Source organism: Corvus kubaryi, unplaced genomic scaffold (genome assembly GCF_017639235.1).
Source record: "Corvus kubaryi isolate FWS band 111438036 unplaced genomic scaffold, C.kubaryi_AGA036_p1.0 split3-131, whole genome shotgun sequence".
NCBI classification, from domain to species: Eukaryota; Metazoa; Chordata; class Aves; order Passeriformes; family Corvidae; genus Corvus; species Corvus kubaryi.
In genome coordinates this window covers 6454405-6471532 of record NW_024582083.1, presented here as the reverse complement: position 1 = coordinate 6471532, position 17128 = coordinate 6454405, and the positions used below count along the sequence as shown (strand labels likewise).

General features: G+C 42.4%; 1 protein-coding gene across 24 annotated transcripts in view; it reads right to left on the bottom strand.

Annotated features, from left to right (window-relative positions):
- TENM3 (teneurin transmembrane protein 3) overlaps positions 1-17128 on the bottom strand; it is a 1314113-nt gene that overhangs the window by 402973 nt on the left and 894012 nt on the right. Inside the window, exon 1 of one of the 24 annotated variants that reach the window (XM_042015017.1) lies at positions 16127-16219. The exons of 22 other annotated variants lie outside the window; for them this stretch is intronic. The gene's annotated coding sequence lies outside the window, so the exon portion shown is untranslated. Of the gene's footprint in view, positions 1-16126; positions 16220-17128 lie in introns of those variants that run through there. One more of the 24 variants, XM_042015018.1, reaches the window with a different exon arrangement.

The following is a 17128-nucleotide window of genomic DNA, read 5'->3' as shown; positions in this document are numbered from 1 at the left end:
TCAGCACCAGGAATGAAGGAAAAGGACACTTCTGGCAGATTAAAAGAAGCTGTAAGTTTTCCTATTCTCAGATGCATGCCCTAAGCATCAGGCTGCAATGACATATCCCCCCTTCTTTGCCCTCTTCTGATCCAATGAATCTTTAAGTTGTTCATGGGTAACAGAACAGCCCCAACAGGAAAAATAAAAGCATCAGCATCATAACCTATAGCTAAGTGATGATGACCTTCTCCAGGAAAAAACAGGAACTGAATTGTGCTGCCTCAAAACACAGCAAGGCTGCGCAAGGCACAACCATAACTCCATCACAGAATGCAGAATTACCTGCTGTCACATCAGCTGGTACTAAAGGGAAGGGTTAAAGTGTGAAAACCCCTATGATCCCTTATATATCCATGTCTGGAAAGAGGAATAGGTGGGCAAAGGGAAAAACCATATAAATAGCTGCATCTCCTCTCTTGCAGGTTTGTTTCTCAGACAAAGCAATCAATTCCAGGTTAGTCTTCCCTTGAAAAAGGCACAAACCACCAACACAGGCATTGATAGCACTGACATTACTGACAATATCTGGTATTTCAAAAAATTCAAATACGAAAGCACATGGGCTAAAGAAAACAGCCCCGTTATAACTTCTGTAAACAAGTGGCAATTGTTGTGACATCTCTTCTGCTGCTGGAGAATTAATGCAATTGGAATACAGAGCAAGGGAAGCATAGAATCATAGAATGGCTTGGGTGGGAAGGAAACTTACAGAACTTCTAGTTCCAACCCCACAGGGACACCTTCCGCTAGACCTGGTTGTTCAGAGCTGCATCATCCAGACTGGCCCTAAACACTTCCAGGGATGGGGCATCCACAACTTCCCTAGGCAACCTGTTCCAGTGCCTCGCCACCACAGTAAAAAATTTCTTCCTATCGTCCAGTCTAAACCTACTCTCTTTCAGTTTGAAGCCATTCCCACTAGTCCTGTCACTATATACACTTGTAAAAAGTCCCTCTCCTCAACTGTCTTGCAAGATCCCTTCAGGTACTGGAAGGCGGCAATTAGGTCACCCCAAAGCCTTCTCTTTCCCTGGCTCAGGGAACATTCCCAATTCTCTCAGCCTTTCCTCATAAGAAAGGTGGCCCATCCCTCTAATCATCCTGGTGGCCCTCCTCTGGACTCAGTATCATTGCTTTTCCTCTTATAAAATGGTATATATGGGGAAAAATAACCCCACCAAGCAGCCATGTGGTGCTACTATTTCAATGCACGTACAGTAATTGGCAGGGGGGTAGAAAAGAGGCAGTCTTGTATTTCAATTTCCTCTCTTTTATTTATGGTTTCTCTTGGTTAGCTTAGTCCCAAAAGTTTTCTGCTGTCATGCTGAGCACGAAACAGAGCAATTCACAGAAAGGGAAAAACATATGTTGCAGATGCATTTCTAGGACCTACTTTTCTCCTGTAGGTGTTTCTAATTTAATAAGTAAGGAAAATGTAGCTGGTGTGCTACTCCCTTTTTTAAAATAACAAACTGAAAATGCTATCCTCCTTATATTCCTGCCCTACACCTACCACTATGCTGTGGCTGTCTGTTAAACTGTGCCAGTGCTACTACCAACCTGGCAAAAAATAAAAGAAAATGATAAAAATTGAAAAGTAACCATTCAAAATCTTTTAACTGTACTGCTGCTCTGAGTTCAGTATACAGACAAGCAAACAGCTGAGCTTACAACAAGGGAGAGGGCAAAAGAGGACAGGATGAAAGATGGCAATTTTTTATTTCTAAAGGATGCACTGACAGCTTATAAAAACTTAAAACGTTAATCAAACCCCACCTTACTGTTTTTTAAGGCAGTTATGAACCACCACAGAGGAGACGAAAGAACAAGCAGCTCCTGTGCTTGTCACACAAAAATCGTATAACCCATCTTCTGCAAGTCGAAATTGGTATTTAACAGTCATTTTCAGCCATCAGGGAGAAATGTAACAGGGCTGAGTGAAGCAGTCATGTGAATGGCACAGGAGAGCAGGATGAACTAATATTAAGACCAAGCTTTTAGAAACCCTAATACTTTTGATTCACAGGAGATGAAATAAAATGAAATATATTGGTAACATTATGAAGGGCAAGAAAGTCCACATCCACTGTCTACTTACATTTTTGAAAATATCAGTGAGCTAGAACTGTTTTAATAGTTAAATGCAGTTAACCCAAGTTTTGCATATTGTCTAATTAAAAATTGTTTGAATTGCATTTAACAAAAATATTCAAAATACCAGTAGATACAGTGCTTATCTGTTTATAAGCAAATAATTTATAAAGTGTTTTGCTTTGGTTCAGTCCGGGTCTCCCCTCGAGTTTTGTACCCTTGTATCTACCCAGTTTGTATCCTCCCAATTTTCTGCCAATTTCCCCATTTCCCACCTTTGTCTCCTCCCTGGCCCTTGCCAATCGTGCTGGCATCCCTCCCAGGCTTCCAGAAAGTTCTGGCAGGGGCGTCGTGTGATTGGCTAAGGGAAAAAGATCCCTCCCTTCCTCTCCCATGGTTGGTTCCCTGATACACCTTTCACCCTGTTCACCACACCCTTCCCTTCTCCGATTGGTTCCCTCCCATATTACCACCCACCCATAAATCCTCCTGCAGATGCCTTCGGAGCTCGCTCCGAACTGGGCATCCCTGGGAGGTGGGACTTCGCGTCCGAGGCTCAATAAACTTCCCAGATTTAACCCAGTTCTGAGTCTGCCTCCTCCCTCCACCTCTCGCCTCCATCCCGGCGGTCCTGTGGAAGGACCCACGAGCCAGACCTCTGGTCTCCCGGAGTCCGGAGGCTGGCCCCCACAGCCGACTGCGTCCGGAGCTGACCAGGCTGAGTGGGATCCACTCCAAGGGGACGCAGAGGCAGCTTGGTGCCCAATGTGGAGCTCGAACCCACGACCCTGAGATTAAGAGTCTCATGCTCTACCGAATGCAGCTGTTGACACCGCTCCTCCTGAAGGACAGCGAGTGGCACGCCGCACCGGTGAGCACGGGGCGAGAGACCAGAGCCCAGACAGGTATGTCATTGTCGGAGATGTTAACTGCACACCACCAGAGATCGAAGTCGCTCCGGGGCTAATGACATCTAGTCCCGAAGGACCCGTTCTCTGGCTGCGCTGTGTCCATCCACCTCTGTTTCTGCCCAGAGGGCAGATGGTCGCCCAGGCTATCCCTGCAGGAGGGCCACACCCAATAGTGTGTGCCACCCATGTAATAGGAACAGGGAAGCTCAAGGGGCTTCTGGACACAGGGGTGGATGTGACGATCATTCCCACACGGGAATGGCCGGCACATTGGGAACTGCAGAACGTGGCAGGGCACGTACAAGGTGTTGGGGGCATCCAACTGGCAAAACAATCTAGAAGCATCGTACAAATTAAGGGGCCGAGCGGACAATTGGCCAATATACGTCCATTCGTACTTGATTACAAGGAACCCCTCTTGGGGAGAGATCTCATGCAGCAGTGGGGAGTCACTATTGACATTCCTGACCCCCCACAGAATTTTTGCGCAGCGGTCACTGAGGAGCGCCCTACCCAGAAATTGACTTGGAAAACGGACTGCCCAGTTTGGGTAGAACAGTGGCCGCTCTACGGCGAGACATTGGAGGCGCTCGAGAAGCTCGTGGAGGAGCAGCTTAAGAAGGGGAATATAGTGGAGACCAACAGCCCTTGGAATTCCCCTGTCTTTGTAATTAAAAAACCTAACAAAGACAAATGGCGGCTCCTCCAGGACCTTCGCCAAATTAATAATGAGATTGAGGACATGGGCTCTCTCCAACCAGGGATGCCATCCCCGACAGTGCTTCCCCAAAATTGGAATTTGGCCGTAATTGATATTAAGGATTGTTTCTTCCAAATTCCTCTACACCCTGACGATGCCCCACGTTTTGCCTTCTCGGTTCCGGTCATCAACCGAGGAGCCCCAAGAAAGAGATACCATTGGAAGGTGCTGCCACAGGGCATGAAGAACAGCCCAACCATCTGCCAGCGGTATGTCTCTTTGCTTGCCCCAGTACGCGCAGCCGCAAAGGAGGCCATCATCCTTCATTACATGGATGATGTCCTCGTGTGTGCCCCCGATGATGATATGCTGGCGAATGTGCTTGACCTGACAATCGGAGCATTGGTTGCTGCAGGGTTTGAGCTCCAGCAAGATAAAATTCAAAGGATGCCACCTTGGAAATACCTGGGCCTTGAAATTACCAAGTGGACCATTGTGCCACAAAAATTGGCAATCCAAACAAATATAAAGACGTTGGCAGATGTCCACAAACTGTGTGGATCTTTAAACTGGGTAAGGCCGTGGCTGGGTCTGTCTAATGAAGACCTATCCCCCCTTTTCGATTTGTTGAAAGGGGGAGAGGAGCTTAGTTCTCCCCGGACGCTTACCCCAGAGGCACAGACAGCCTTGGAGAAGGTGCAACACCTGATGTCCACCAGGCAGGCAAGCAGGTACAGGCCTGACTTGCCGTTTAGATTCATCATCCTGGGCAATCTGCCGCACCTACACGGGGTCGTCTTCCAATGGGAAGACAACAGGAAGAGCAAGAAGGACCAGGACCGGAGGGATCCTCTCTTGATAATTGAGTGGGTTTTCCTCAGTCACAACAGGTCCAAGAGGATGACACGGCCACAAGAGCTGATGGCTGAACTGATCCGGAAAGCTAGAGTCCGGATCAGAGAGTTATCGGGACGTGACTTTGACTGCATCCACGTAGCAATCAGGATGCGGACTGAACCAAAGCAAAACATACTCCCACAGTTTTTTCCACTGAAACCATATCAATGCAATTCATATTAAAAACATGAAACCTTCTACATATTTGAAGCAACATTTGTTTCTAATGTGCAGTTCCTGTATGTTAATGTAGAAGTCAAGGTCCTATCTTAACCTAGGGACAATATTCAACCTACAAATTATCGATGAAACAACAGTTTCGAAATATCTCTAATGTGATTTCAGTTATAATATTAAAAAATAAAGCAAACCAGAAAATAATTACTTCAGTTCCAGTCAAAGAAACCCTTCGTTTTCACACTATTTTTACATGCTTTCATAGCTGTTGATGCAGTTTTGGTTGAGGCAGCATGTATGAAATCCCGTCTGTTTAGCTTAAATCACTAAACTGAGACTACGCTTCAGGCGTCTCAAAGCAGAGCTACTGCAGAAAGTGTCCGGCTTTCAAAGCAATGGAGAGAAGGTCATGACATGCCTTAAAGACCTTCGCAAAGATAGCTCATTTGGGTGCCAAATCTCAGGCAGGCAAGATCACTTAAAGGTTGTTTTTTATTTTCCTCCATGGAGTGGGTATGAAACTGAAGCACTGCAAAGAAGGGCTTCATAAGGCACCTCCTTTTGGTTTCATTCAACCACTTGGGCTTACGGAACTACAGCCCACATGGCTGCCAGTTCAGGTACATAACTGTTGTTCAATCCCACAGTCAGTAAATGCTTCAATGTCTAATCTAGAGATTGCGAGGTGGTTTACGACAGTTCAGTGTGATATCTGGTGATGTAGCTTTCACTCAGGCTAGATGTAAGCAAAGCCTCTTCACAGACAAAAAGTGATGAATTAGTGGACTTCTTTTTATTATTTTTTCATTAATGTTAAAAATACTAGCATCGTAGCTTGTTACTCTTGTCCATTTTTTAACAAACCACATGAAAAGAAAAATTTAAAAAAATCCCTACAGATGTGTGATTCTCATCATAAATTGATTAATATTTTTAATCCAGTCTCACAATAAAAACCTTAACAAAACAGCTGTTAATCTGGTTTCCATGTAGGATGTTGCCCGTAAACAGCTAGCTATTGTGCACTTATTATAAAGCAGTAAACTTAAATTTTGTCAGGTTGGCAGTATGTAATAATTAGCAGGTGTGTAGACTAAAACGAAGCTAGTTTTTACATAATATTTAAATTAATTGTATCAAGCGTCTAGTGCACCTAACGATGATTCTAACACGGAGAGTCCTCTTTATGCTTGTCTACTCCCACAAATCCTCCTGATAAGTTAATAGGAACAATTTTACAGAAGAAGGGTGGAAAAAAACTTACTCCTATAACAGGTTATAAAATACTAACATTTGTTCATTAAAATTGATTGAAACACAAATACAATGATTTTAATTCTGAGCCTATCAAACAATTATTTTTGGAAGTGTAGCCAATAGAATTACTGTCGGCAACACTGAATTCAGGTGTGACACCCAACTAGTAAATTCAACACCCCCAAGAAGGACTGCAAGGATTGCAACCAAAAGGGTTGGAATTGCAGAATAATTTTGGTTGGAAAGGACTTCTGGAGGTCATCTTGTCCAAAATCGTGCTTAAAGCAGGTCTAATTAAATCAGGTCTCTGCTAGTAACAAGTCTTAACCTCTAAATCAGGAAGCTGGAAGCAAAGTGCTTAAATGGGAACGGTCCCCAGAACAAACACATCTCCAGTCTTAACTACTAAACCATGCCCAGGAATTGTTTGGGAGTCCCATGAATCAGTACAGATCAAAATGCCATAAGGATGGTCTTTAAGAATTAAGCCACATAGAGGATGGTGCCCCAGCACGTGGGAAAGTGACAGCGCTGTGTTTAACATGGCAGCACAGGCGTAACCTCACTGTGCCCCCTTTTGGACAAGTGCACTCCTTTGTGTGGTGCAGCAAATAAACAGTTATTGGATTTGCTTGTTCAAAATGCTGGGAATGGGGGTGGAAACCATCCTAAATACATTTAACAATAAGGTTTGACTGAGCACCAGAGTGCAGTCAGCCACTCTGTGCTTTATGGGCTCTCCATAAAAACTGAGCAGCTCATCAACTCATTTCTAGTCAAGTATTAACTAAAAAAAGAACACAAAGCAAAGGTAGATTTATATCAAAGGTTACAGGCAGAGTGTGTAATCCCATATCAAGAAAAAAAAAAAAAAGAAGAAAACACATGCTGATTATTCTCAGACTCTCCTCTGAAAGCAATGCGCCTAAGCCTATAGACCACTGATCACAGGGACAATGCCTATTCACTACACAATCTCATTGAAGTCCCTGAAACTACCAACTGAACAGACTATTTAGAGATTTTTCAGAACTGGACTCACTACTACCCAATTTCTTATTTCTATCCTAAACTCACATTTAAGAATTCAGAATATGAGTTCAAGAAAATCTGTATGCCCTATAGCTCACGTGACAGAAGTCTAATACTTGCAATTTAAAGAACAAAAACCTGAAGTACGCACAGGTTATTAAAAAAATTAAATAGTGTTTTATTTTCCACTTGCTTTGAAAAGTAAAGCTTTCAAATGAAAAATCAAGATTATGCTACTGGCATTTTAACTCTTCCCAAATAAATAAAATCTGATATAATAATGATCACAGCAAAGCAACCAACAGAAAACTTTGTATCAAATAAGCAAATACAAAATATTCTGCCCTAGATCCTTGAATGGATTTTAATGAGCATCGCCATTTTGACTGAATGAATATTTTATTTTGGACCTCACGAATTCTACCTCCTGATGACGACAAATTAGGGGGAGAACACAGGGAACATTCCCACTCACATACTTTCTTTAATTACAAGGTTTAAAATCTCAAACAATGTTAAAACATTTTTTTTTAAAAGAAAAGCTTATGTAAAACACCAGCTATATTACATTTCTATTACTGATCTGCACTGATTAAGTGAGAGTTGACTTATGCAGCTAATATTAAATTTAGAAATTAAATACATGTCCATATTGTATGCAGCCTAGCTGGAATTCACTAGATTAAACATACTAATTAATTTGGTCATGGAGTGCTTTGTATTATAATTCAGCATTTATTTACGAGGCCCACATATTCAGTTTACTGAATTTAATGTCTGCACTGTTCTTAAACATATCATTAAAAGTGCTAACATTTTATATCATTAACCCTGTATCACTCCACAATTAACATAAAGTTATCAAAAGAATAATAAAAGCAGCTATGCATTTTTAAGCCACTTAAAACATTTCTACATGTAATTATAACTATTTCATGCTAAGTAAGAGTTGATATTTCATTTTCTTGAGTGAAGATACTCTTCACTCAAGAAAGAAAATAAAACCCCAGCTTTTCTAATCACTTATTACTTCCAGGTTTCCTGTAGAGCAGTCATTCATAGTTGTATTTCTGACTTACCATACGTTTAAAATAGATTGGATTACTAGGTGGGTCTTTTTTCATACTCTATCAATACACAAATGACTGAAAAACTTGATAGGTGATGAGCACTTTCGCTCCCAGCACTCACTGAGAGTGTGGACTTCAGATCCTAAGTTTTTTTGACACCTCCCAACATACTGGCCTCTGCTGAAATCACAAACTTCTGCAATAGTCAGACAAGTGAGGGAAATGGACAAATCCTCCTGTAATTTTATACTGTAGGTTTACTGAATCCGTATTGAATGGTCCAGATACATGCACACACAGATACACATCTGTATTTTTAAAAATCTGCCAGGAAAGATATTAATTCATCTGCCATCAATTTACATCAAAACCAAATTAATAATATTGAAGATTAGACAATTCAAAATGTGTGAACATGTGTGCATTTTACCAGCAAAGCAAGATATGAAAAAGAATACTTCTTACCACCTATACAATACTAAAGGGCCCTTTTCTACCTAAAATTTAAATTTCTAACTAGTTATGGATGAAGGGAAAGCAAATTTGAAGACTTATTCTTAATATTTAATGTTACCAGTCTGATATACCAAATGCAACCTAGAACTCCTCAGCACTCTCAAATACCTATTCATTGTCTGGATTAAGCTCAATCATTTGCAAAGGCCCAGCATTTCTCCAGTTCCTTCATTACTTTAAAAATACAACATTTCTGCCTTCCAGCATGGGAACAATGGTGAACAAATGGTAGTTTAGTAACTGCTGCCTAAATGTTAATATTTCCAGTGACTCTGCCTTTGTTGCTAAAGCAATACACAAACGCTCACAACTTGCAACCAAGATTTCAACCAGCTGATTTGTTGGAATATCGTATCTTTCCTCAGTTCCAGTTGCACAGGCTTGGATGCTGCCACTCAACCTTTTGACACTGAAATCAAGAGTCTCTCTTAAGAGGAGTAGGGAGACATCAAATACTTGTACATATTCAGTAGCATGAATAAAGAATGTCTTTCTTAGAAAAACTGATTTAATAAAATGAATTATTTTCTGCTTTGCCAAGTTTATTAACAGAATGAGAGGTTTTTTCTTTTAATGGAAAAAGCCCATCTGAGCCACGATACTTTTAAGAGGCAGCAAAGCCTATTCAAATAGGCCATGTATTTTATAAAAGGAAAGAAGTAAACTGCTGGTAAAAAAAAGAAAAAAAAAAAAAAGAAGAAGAGGTAAGTGAAATCTAAATTGAAAGTGTTTCATAAGCATAGCCCTACATATCGTCACCCAGAAGGTAAGTGACAATGTCTTCACTGAGGTGACTAGAACTACTCTGGGCATGTCCTAGCTACACAAGCCTTCACACCCTCAGCCTTAGAAACAAAACTACTCCACCTACCCCAGCTTTCTATAGCTATAAACCATAACAAAGCTGAGAGGAAAAATATTAGCAATACAATTTGGTTTTAGATTTTTGTTAGAGAACTGTGATACTATTTGCTTTTATAAAGCTGCTCTACACTCATTAGTCTCAAGTATTACATCACAAAATTTTAAAATAAATTAACAATTTGCTGTGGCAAGTAACATTTGATATATTTGTGTTAAAAAGATGTATTATTGCTCCTGTCGTTAGATTACAAACTTCTTGAGACAAGTGCTGGTCAGTTTATTTATGTGGAACCCTAAGCATAAAGTTTCTGTAGAATTTCTTTAGAAAGGTCAGACAAACGTTCAAAGGATTATAATGAGAATGGATCAGGCCTTTGAAGGACTGTGCAGTCTTTCATTTGCTAATCTAAAGTAACACTTATTAGCAATGATGATTTCTTCAACCACTACATAGTCACCCCTTCTCCATGATCCAGTCAAAGTGTATCAAGGACTTCTATGATTTAGGAATCTATTGCTGTATTATAGTAAATCATGTGCTGATTAATTTCTTTCCCCCTCCTCTAAAAATTCTCACATGCAACTTTCTATTCAATTCCTGCCAAGAAAAATGTTTTAAATCTGTATTTTACCAATTTTACCGCTGATAGGAGTTTTCTTAAGACACTAAGAATTGTCAAGACACAAGTAAGGAAATAAGACACATTAGTTCCTTTGTATGTTGGCTTAACTGCTGTCAAGAATACTATTAGAAATTGAATACAATGTTGCAAAATAACACCACCAGCACAACTGATTTCAACACAACACACTGCAAGTTCCACACCAACACAGCTTTTATGATAATAACTGCTGCTTTTCTGATTGTTTTTCTATGCTGTTACAGGAAAAATTGAAGTCATAATATCTTAAGATTTTTGCAAACTGCAATTTTACACTTCTGTAATTCAGATGCAAAAATGCAGATGTAAATCTTAATTTATGAAATTTAAAGGTTTATAGACTACAGATTTTAGGCCATCATTATAAAATATATTCTTCTTTCTTTTAAAATAAATTACTTGAGAGAGTAAACCAAGTTGGCAAACCTGTTTTGCAGTAAAAATTTCTGCAATCATTCCAGCATTTTGCCAGGGATGGAATGGGGGTGTATTGGGGGACAGTAAAGAGACACAGAGACTATTACCACACTATTATCATGTAATTATAGTCCATAGCTAGCACATGTTAAGATTCTCATTTTAAAGATTTACAACCAGTGTGTTAAAAATATAAAAGCCAGGAAAGTAAACAAAAATAATTTAACATGTCTTTTCTCAAGTTGAAAAGTTGTTTTCTTTTATACGTGAAAATTGCATTTGCATTTATGAAATCCTACTGTAAAAGTGAACCAAAGTTGTTACCATAACTTTTAACACACATTTCAGATATTAAGAGATTTAAACACAAAGTTTTACTACAGCCTCCCATTCAGTTTACAATCCAGGTAATTTGCTGATTTCAGTGGATTTGCAGAATACATTAATCAGTGCTGAATTTAGTACAGTACTTTGCAGTTTCTAGTTTACTGTTTTGCTTTCCATATTTCTAGGCAGTAATGTTTGCAATTAACGTTTTTTGTAGACACAAACATACACATCAAGTATCAACAACCTCAATCTGTTACAGACTGAAGTTGCAAAATTTAAAATAATTAGGTCACCTAGGCTTGAACTTATACATTGGATTTCAGTCTAAATTAAAAAAGCACGCCCACTTCTTCGCAAGACTCACAGCATATATCAGCACAAAACAGTTCCAGACTTAAACTACTTTTCAACCTTGTGTCATCCAAGCATCAGCTTTGCGTAAAATGCATTTTAAAACAACAGTAAATAGTCCATAAGGTGAAAATATAGAACACGTGGAGAGACTTCCGTCTAAGAAGGCAGAGATACAGTTCGTGTTGTACTCTCCATTTTATTATACGTTTAAGATATTATTCCCTTCCTATTTGTTCACTAGCAGGTATTTCAGTTGCAATATTAAAATGAACCTGTACGAATAATGTTTATTCCATAAAGCCAGACTGAAGGAAGAGGTGAGGAGCACTCAGAGCCTGGTATTCACAAACATTTTGTAATTTTATTACTTCTGATCTGCGTTAGATGAGAAATATTTTTATGCAGTGCTCCAGTTGCAATATTCTCTTATTGTTTACATGCACACTTGAACTAAAAGACTGATGTAATTAGTCCAATATACAAACTTTAAAAATGTAGTGAATGCAATTAGCACATCTTGCAAGAAACTATAATTTAGATTTAAATTACTATCCTCATAGTAGATGCACATACCTACATCTTCTTAGAACTGTTTATTATTTTCAGAGGTTTCTCACATACATTTTTTATATTTGGCCTTTTTTAACTTATTTTTCCTCTCACTATTGAGAAATCCTTTTTTTCTGGACTTTAAATGTTCATGCATCACACTCAGCAATAGTGTGTGATCATAGCCTATTTGTTAAGAATCAAAACAGTGGTGAAGCTGAGACCAAAAGGTGTACAGACAGAATGTGCAAATATTTCAGTAGCTATTGAAACAAGTACTATCCTTCCTTCTTTTAAAAGGGAAAAAATAGCATTGGCACATCTTTCAATAACTATGCAGGCAATATCCAGTAGGTGTGCACCTCGTCATCTGAAACTAGCCCTCCGAGTTTTAATTTCAAACACTAAAGCTATTCCTCCAAATAATCCAGGAGACAAGCATTGTAACAATACGTAGTGATGCACAAAGACAGTGTCTGTGCCTCATACTTGTCACTTCACACTGTCTGTGAAGACCAATACCACAGTAAGGAACACCATTTAATATAAGTGTAGTGTTTTGGTTTTAGGATTTTTGGAGTTTGTGGGGGTTTAGCTTTAAAAAAAAAACAAAACAAAAAAAACCCAGCACAGCATTTTTTCTAACTTCTCTGTCAAACTTCAGTCAGGCCACGGAATGGGCACCTGAGTTGCTTGACCCTGCACTCATACTCCTGGAACCTGTAACACTTGTTTTCAAACAAATCACCCCTGGAGATGGAGCAGGCTTCCTATCAATCACTAACAAGTTAATTCCACATAATAAGGCAGGTTCAGATGCAGACTGATACATTGTGAAATGCTGTATCTAAAATTGATTAGAATGGCACTCAAAATGAATGCAGCCCTCCAAACCACTTCTTTGCTCAGAAACATTAATCTCAGTTATAAGGAGAGCTTCATAATGGTAATGCTTGGTATGAAAAAAGTATGAAATAAATCAGGTTTTATAAGACACAGCAATTAATCAGTTTTAGAACTAAGGAAATGCTGTTAACGTGGCACATTTTTACAATGGTAACTTCTTTCAAGCCTCTGTTCCCTCCAAAAAATTAAATGTTTAGGGCTTTCTTTTAATTGCTCAGTTGACAGCGTGCCCCAACCCTAACTGTGGGTCCCTGAAATGTTTTACTACAGGCTAAAACTCTTTGCAAATAATACTACTCTATTAGAAAGATAAAGCATTTATTTTAAGACACTCTTCAGTCGAAGAAGAATCGCATGCAGGTATCCTGAAAGAACTTACTTATTTAACTAGTTAGCCCAGGGTAAAAAATTTATTTCATCAAACCAAAGATTTTCTAGTAAACACACTAGAACTATTTCTGGTAATATTTTGTGCACTTGATGCTGCACAAACTTGCAGGTGATAGAGTCACATAACTACTACATTTACTAAAACAGTAAACCTAATGAGTTTACATATATTCATTTAACTGAACAGATTCTACAGTAAAGCTATTCTTAAAAGAAAATAATATTATATAGAGATAATAATCTTATTAACAATCTCTAATGTGTAGTATCAGTATAGTTCAAATCAGCCTCTAAAATCTTACACAGCGCAACTTACTTGCACAACATTTTGAAAGAATTTTTTAAGATTTCTCTATAATAAATTTGCTCTATAAGAATTTTATAGGTTCTCTTGTACACTGACTGACAGATGAGTTTTCTATAATAGACATGCAGCATTAAGCACAGTAAGTGCAGTATCACTATTAAAATAAGAGCAGTTCTGACCTGAAGCCTTAGCATTTCTGGTCTTTTAAGTCCATATAGCACAATGCCCCTTCACAAACAGCACCTGATCCTCCAAGCTGCTGGGCGCTCTCAGCTTTTATTGGGCCTAACCTAAAACTGATGGAAGTTAGTGGGAGTTTTTGCATCAATCTACAGGGGCATCAGTCGGCATAACACTCACTGATTTTAACTGAAGATAAAGGTACTGGGTATCTTACTGAGCCGAGCCTATAATCTGTTAATTGTTGAGGCTAGGAGATTACAAAAAATACTTTCAGGTTCATTATTATTTCATTTTCTAATATTTTATGGGGCTTCTATAGAATAGATACTTACTAAAAGCAGCCACTGTGTGCTCATTTGTAACTTTAAATCTAGTTTCTATTAATAAATCCTTTTTTTCTCTTTTTTCATTTGAACAGAGAATAATTACTCCCAGCTCTAAGAGTTTTGACTGAAGTACCAGTCTTAACCTGATAACTGGATTATGAGTGTTATTTTGGGTTGTTTTTCCTCAAAAAATATTAAATAAAAGAATCTCAATGGGGTCAAGTATTTCTTATCTCAAACAGCATCTTTTATCTCAGTGTTCACTCATATGAACCCCTTTCCATTTTTAATCAGATGTATGCATCTAATACTTCTGTACTGTTGGCTTTTCTTTCCCCCCCGCTGATTTACTACACCATTGAAAATAACCCAGCAAGTTCATAACAGCAAAGCTTCAGAATTGTAAAATAATATTCTTTTTCTCAACCTGTTATATTTTTCCAAAATTTAAGTGATATATTTTTCATGTATATTCATACTTACATAGGGCCCCTTCTTCCTAACTATTCTTATATTACAAAAAAGTACAACGAATGAAAATTTTTCCCTGCATACAATATTAAATTAATCTCCTAGATGTGAGCGCAATAATAATTCTGACTAGCACTTGGATTATTTTAGAAGGGAAGAGCAGTGGTATTTTTCAGAGAGTGTCTTCAAGTGTTTTACAATTAACTTTTCTGTAAGACCATAGATGAGCAATATTTATATTTCATTATACTCTTTACTAAACTGAATTTTAGGACGTGGGCATCCACAGAATATTACTATAACTCTTCAGTGGTATGAAGCAAAACACTCTGCCTGAGGAAATATATATAAAATGCAGGGGTAACAGTCAAACAAGCATTGAACTAAGGCTTAGCGCAAGAGACGCATGATATTTAGAAAGTAGAGAAATAAGACTGCTAAAGTTTTCTTATAAAAACATTTTAAATCTAAATATTTAAAGGAGCCTACATCTACATGATACCTTACAGAAATTGCTCCTATTAAAAAACTTCTAACAGTCTGTGAGCACATTAAGATGGGAGTTTGGGTATGTTCTCTTTTTATGTTACTTTGCTTAAAAGCAACTTCATAACATATTAAAGCCCATAGAACAGCAGATCTGTTACCTACATACACGTGAAGAAAAGCCGCACCAGACACCAGAAATTGCAAACGCACCAGAAATGTTTGCAATTTCACGAGGGAGACCACCCCTTTCTCTCCCCAAACCATGGTGGCATACAATTTCTTTGGTCGCCATGTGCACACTAACACGATTTTCACTACAGTTTACTGACTAGACCATTACAGATGCGAGCCTCAGAAACCCCCTCCTTTAGCAGGGGGCAGGTACAGCCCCGGTAGCAGCTCCGGAGGACGGACCACCCGGCAACCTGTCACTGCCCGCCGCCGCTTGACAAACGCGCTGCCCGAGGATGCCGGACCCGGCAGGAGCGCCCCGCGCCCGCACAGCCGAGGTAACAAACACCGAGTTCCAAACCCACCATAAACTTGCTCGGACGACCTTTCGCGCCTCCGCCCCCGCCACTAAGCTCACCGGACAGGAGTACGGACACTTCCGTTTATCTTCCGAAAGTGAGGATGCCGACTTGGGAAAGCACCGAAACTGCTGTGGTGCCCAGTCCCACTGCCGCCCCGCGCCGCCGGGAGCGCGCTCAGCCCTCCCGGGAGCGCGCACACCAGCAGCCCCAGACCCCGCTCCCCTCCGCAGCGTGGGGCGCAGCCGAGGGCCCGCCGAGGCCGTGCGGCGCTGCTGGCAGACCCAGTCCCCCTCCCCCCAACGCTCAGTTTTCCGCCCGGCACCGCGGAGTTTCCACATTAAGTTGCCTCCCCGGCCCCTTCCTCCAGCTCCCCCGCGCCCGCATAGCCCTACCTGGGGCCGCGCTCCGACCGCAGCCACGCGTCCCGGGGCGCCCCGCGACTCCCGCCCACCGCCCGACGAAGGTCCCGCCGCCAACGGTGCCCCCGTGGGGGTGGTGGGTAAGGGAGGGACGGAGGGCCGCAGAAACCTCCGCCAACCCCCGCACCGGCCGCTTGCCCGCTCCCCCACCCTCGTCCGGGCGGAGGGCAGCGGCCCCGGCTCCCCACTGCCAGCCAGACAGCCGCGGGCGCGGAGCGCAGCGCGCCACTTACCGCGGGCACGCCGCGAGCCTCGCCGCCTCCGCGCCCTGGCAGCAGCGCGGGGGAGAGCGGCGCACGCCGGCACTTTGTCAGGCCGGGCGGGCGGGAGCGGAGGGCGGGCGGGAGCGAGGGGAGGGCCGGGGGCCGGGCGGGGGAAGGGCCACGAGTTGCTGCCCGCGCCCCGCGCAGCGGGAGCTTACGCGCCCCGCGGAGCTCACTTTCCCCGCCTCCTTCCCCGCCGGGCGGGCAGGGAGTTTGGCCCCTCTTCTTGCAGGAGGGGAGGGCGAAGGTGCGCGCACAGCGACGTGCCGGGCGGGGGAGGAGCGCGGGGAGGGGCCGACGCCGCCAGCACCTACTTTCGCCGTAGCGTGGGGGAGCTGGCCGAGGGCCCTGGCGCTTCCCCGGGCCGGGACCCGACCCCCTGGGCTGCGGACCCTCAGCCTGCTGCCCCCCCCCGTCCCCGCCGCTCGCGTAGAGTGCCGTGGCGCGACTCCCACGCTGAGCCTAATCAGCGCATCCACGACTCCGGCGGTGATTTAGGGGTCATCCGCGAGCGGCACTTCAGGCTGATGAATGGCTCTTGGCCGCTGTCTGCCCTGATGAGGGTGTCTGCGTGCTCCTGATTGCAAACACTAATGAACTTACACGGCTCCGCTGCGCGTTCCCTCCACCCGGCAGGGCATGAAGCATCCCTCCGCTGCATTTTGTTTTCTGCGGGGACCTATTTATTTTTATCAGAGGAGAGAAAGAATTTTGGGAAATAATCCGCGGCTCCCCGCAGTACCGCACCGCGCCTGGCCAAGCAGAGCCGGCGCCGCGGGCAGCCCGCCCGCCGAGGCTCCTCGGCACTGCCGGCAGCCCGGGCGCGGCGCGGCGCGGCGGGGCCGCCCGGCAAGGCTGGAGGGTGCCGGCGGGGCTCCCGGGCCCGGCAGCCCGCCCCTCGCACGGGAACCCGCAGCCCCCCCGCCCAGCCTTTCCGCCGCACCCCGGCAATTTTCGGAGTTGGGCGGGAGC